This window comes from Eulemur rufifrons, chromosome 5 (assembly GCF_041146395.1).
Source record: "Eulemur rufifrons isolate Redbay chromosome 5, OSU_ERuf_1, whole genome shotgun sequence".
NCBI classification, from domain to species: domain Eukaryota; kingdom Metazoa; phylum Chordata; class Mammalia; order Primates; family Lemuridae; genus Eulemur; species Eulemur rufifrons.
Genome location: NC_090987.1, coordinates 55,665,001 through 55,669,688, shown reverse-complemented (window position 1 = coordinate 55,669,688; position 4,688 = coordinate 55,665,001).

The following is a 4,688-nucleotide window of genomic DNA, read 5'->3' as shown; positions in this document are numbered from 1 at the left end:
GAGGCAGTTTCCTCCTTCTTCTCCTCGTCCCCCTTCTCTCTTGTTTTGCTTCTCCCTCTCTTGTTTTTCTTTATTTCTCTCCCAGTTCCCCCTTCCATCGTCTCGATGGATTTGGATGAGACGTAGACATTTTCTACGTCAGGCCTTAATCATACCGAGGGAGCAGGAGAAAAGTAAGCTGCCTACCATGACACAATGGAATGGAAGTTTGTCAGCCATTGACTGCTGTGGCATTCCGACATTTAGTGTCTTCAGGACATTCTATATTTCTGCTATCCCACTAGAATATATCTCCTCGATCACTACTGTGTGGCCACATCCCAGCTGTTTCGTGAGCCACCCTCAATGTTCGTGACAATGTAGTGTGGGGACTCCCTCCGTCTGGTGCCTTAAGCTCGCACATTTGGGGTTTTGTATCAGGATAGCAAAGCGATCGCCTTTAAATAACCTGGCTGGCCATGGTGGCTCATGCCCGTGATCCCAGCAACTTGGGAGGCAGAGACGGGAGCGTGACTTGAGCCCAGCAGCTGGAGACCAGCCTGGGTAACACGATGAGACCTCATCTCTACCAACAAAAAAAAAGAAAAAAGAAAAATTATGGCGGGTGTGGCAGCATTTGCCTATAGTCCCAGCTACTCAGAAGGCTGAGGCAGAGAGGATCACTTAAGCCCTGGATTTGGAGCTTGCTGTGAGCTACAATCAGGCCAAGGCGGCCTGGGAGAGGACAGAGCGAAAGAAATCCTGTCTCAAAAAAAAAAAAAAAAAAAAAAAAAAAAAAAAAAAAAAAGAAAAGAAAAGAAAAGAAAGAAAACAAGACCGATAACACAACACAACTTAGAAGACTTGGTGTTACCGAAAGCTCGGCCACTTGCCCACGAGGCCGAATAACGAGGACAAGCTGTTTGAGGAGGAAGGAAAGAGAGAGTCTATTTTGCCAGTAAAGGAGAAAATAGGGTAGACCTTCCCATCTCAAGCCTCCGAATTTCCCCGAACATAGGGCTAGGCAGAAATACAGAGCTTTTAATGAGGGGGGGAGGGGTTCTCAGCTTTAGCGATGATTGTGGTTAATTATTTCAATCGTCCAGGCTCAGCCAAAAACAAAGCCTGTGAACTCTGCCGGCCGCCCACCTGGGGGGGGGGCAGGGGACCACTGGGGAGTTTTAAGAAAAGATTTAACCTGCCTTGGGGACATAGGCCAGACTACAAGCTCCCAAAAGTGGTGGTGGTGGTGGTGGTGGTGAGCGTAAAACGACAGAACGTCTTTCTGTCCTTTATTGGTTTCTCCTTTTTCCCCCCTAGGTGCCAAAAGACCTGAGACTGATGCCGAAAAGAAATAGGTACAGGCGCCCACGTGCGCACACAAAGATATACGATCGAATACATCGTGTTGACAGTCGGGGAAACTGGAAGATGATGGGGAAGTATCACGAGCAACTTTGTATTTCTTCCAGGACAGGAAAATGGACACGAAGAGAAAAATTCATCGTTCTCGGCGTAGGATAAAAAGCCACATCTTGTTATATAATATAATTCATTCTGTGATTTAAGTTTTTATACGATATGATATTCAATAAGCCTAAAAAACAAGATAAAAGAGAAACAAACAAAAGGGAAAAAATAAAAATAAAAAAGACGACGGGCAGAGGCCTATGGTCCCGGGAGGAGGCAGAGAGCGGGAGGAGGGCCGCCTCCCGCAGACAACAGGGCGGGTGGGCGGAGACCCGCTAGAGGCTAGGGCTGCCCCGGGCGGGCCCAGAGCTGCGGGCCCGGGAAGAAGAGGGTGGGACCGTCCGGACTGTGCTCTCCTCCCCGCCCCCCACACCTCCCGGGAGTCAGCTCTTAAACTCCCAACGTCACCTGACTTTCCGGATCCCGAGGTCTGATCAAAGTGGCCGCTAGGTGACACCCAACAACCGCTGCCGGTGTCATCCTGAAAAGAACGTCACCCTATGACTGACGGGGGTGGGGCGGGGTGGGGGTGGGGGTGGGGCACACAGTGGGTGGCCCAGCCAGCTCCCCTTCCTCCTCGGAGCGGATCGAATCATCTGGAACTTTATCCAGAGAGGAGAGTGTGTGCTAGAAGCCGGAGGGTTGGGGCAGGGACCTACCCGAGAGAGAAGTAGAGTACAGGGAGTTTCAGAGTTGACCCACTCACGATCTCGCCCTGGTCAATACAAGAGTGGCAATATCTGTCACCGTGGAATGAACACTTGGTACCGAAGACCTTTGTCTATGCTGGCCCCCTATGCCTAGGGGGGGCATGTGGGCAGAATCTGACATCCTAAACGTCTTCGTAGAAAGAATTTGGGGGTGGGGGTGGGGGAGAGAGACAGAAAAAGAAAAGAAAGGGGGAAAGAAATGGCTGCCACAAAACTATCAGAACAGAGAAGCGACCGATAGGGCCTATCTGGTTAAGTTCTTTCCCTACCCAGAGAACGACTTGACGTAGCTGACGTCACTGCAGTCAGGCCACGTTCCGGTGGACACAGAGAGTCAGGGATAGAATTTCACGCTCGGCACTGTCTCTCGTGACAGCGGGAAGGTGGAGGGTGGCTGAGGGTTCTATGCTCCTGTATCACACACCGTCAGGTAGGTCAGGTAAAATTGAGGACAGATTTCCAGTGTTTCGAGAAAGGAAGAGCACTCGTGCAGGCCATCTATCTGTATATGGGAGAGTGTCCCCGAAAAGTGGCTTTAAGTGCCAGGATGTGCCTAGGCCAAGAAGGTACACGATCCTGAGTGAGAATGGTCCATCCCATAGAGTCAGTCGGTAGGAGGCCACCGGTCGAGACGGAACTGCCCCCCCTCCCACCCGCCCCCGCCCCACAGGGCAGACAGACTCAGAATGGAGTCACTCTGTGCCAGTGCCCTGCCCGGGTGCCCCATCATTCAACCGAACTGGGAAACAGGTGGGCTTTCCGACCCTCGGGAGGGAGCTTCACGGCGGGCGGACAGATCAGAAGGGGCCTGGCTCCCTTGAGCGGGCAGGCTGGGGACGGTCGGTGGGGTCTCTTGACAGGAGGCACCACGGAACCCTTGAGGCAATGTCGGGGGCACCTATGTTGCGGTCCAAAGCTAGCGTCTGAGAAGTCGTCCCGAAAGAATGATGGCGTCAATAAGTCCCCTCCGTTCAAGAAACGAGATTCATTTCTAGAGGAGGGCCACCCACGCGGGAGAACCGTAGGCTTCCTGTGGACATTCTCTTCAAAAGGCAATTCACTCAGCGGAGTGAAAATCGGAAAAATCGCTGTCCTCTGACGCAGCTGCAGAGAAAAGATGGCACCAAAATCAATGAAACACACACACACACCTGAACGAGCACTCCGGACGGTCACATAGGGAGAGCGACGGGCTCTCTTCCCACCCTGTGGTTTTCTACCTTTTGTTGCGGTTTTTTCCCTCAGTGGATAGAGGAGGAGACACAGGGGGCTCAGATGGCATGCGAGTGGGTTTATCATCCTCTGTGAGTATCAACACGCGACACCACCTAAGTGAAGGAACACACCGGTGTTTCATGTCATGTGGCTCAATGCCTGGCAGATACGAGCCTTTGCAGGCCTCCTCGTGACCGACAGGACGTCGCCTTGGACACGGACACATCTTGTCCCTCCCTCCTGAGGCGATAGGCGGTTCCGTACCTCCTCGGGGCCAGGGCACAGTCTGCCTAGGCACCTACAACACGTGTGGCAACAGCCTCGATGGCTCTGCCATGAGAACGAACTCCCGTGGCACGGGGGTGGGGTGGGGCGGGGTCGGGTGCTGAAGAATTCAGCTGAGTGAAGGAATGCCACGGGATTCAGAGTGCCATCGGTGGGCTGAGAGGCGAGCAGGGCGGGCTTTGAAAGGGTAACATTCTCCCTGCCTTCCGTCTGTGTGTGAATACAGAACGTACACGCCAGGCGGGGTGGCTCACGCCTGTAATCCTAGCACTCTGGGAGGCAGAGGCGGGTGGATCACTCAAGGTCGGGAGTTCGAGACCAGCCTGAGCAAGAGCGAGACCCCCATCTCTACTAAAAATAGAAAGAAACTATATATCTAAAAATATATACAGAAACAATATCTAAAAATATATACAGAAAAATATTAGCCGGGCACAGTGGCGCATGCCTGTAATCCCAGCTACTCGGGAGGCTGAGGCAGTCTGATCGCTTGAGCCCAGGAGTTTGAGATTGCTGTGAGCTAGGCTGACGCCATGGCACTCTAGCCAGGGCAACAGAACGAGAGACTCTGTCAGAAAGAAAAGAAGAGCGAGAGCGAGAGAGCGAGAGAAAGAAAGAAAGGAAGGGAGAGAAAGGAAAGAGAAGGAAGGGGGGGGAGAGAGAGAGAGAGAGAGAGAGAGAAGAAAACTATTAAAAAATTCGGGACCAGATCCATCGGTTGGTACTCAGAAGCGTGACGATCTGGTGTTCCCGAGCACGTGTGAGATGTGTCTTCTCCCTGACGCCGCGTTTCCTCCACACACACATCACCCATCTGCCGTGGAAAAAAAGCAACAAAAAGAGAGAAAGAGATTAAGAAGGGAAAATGGAAACAGGGCAAAAGAGGAAGAAAGAAAGAAATTTCGAAAAAAAGAGACCAAAGTCACAGCGAGAAGGAAGAATACTGAGCCCAGAGCGACACCTAGTGACCACACCGTCACAAGCACCCTAGGGCCCCAATTCGCCAGAGACATCTGGTGGACCCCAGGG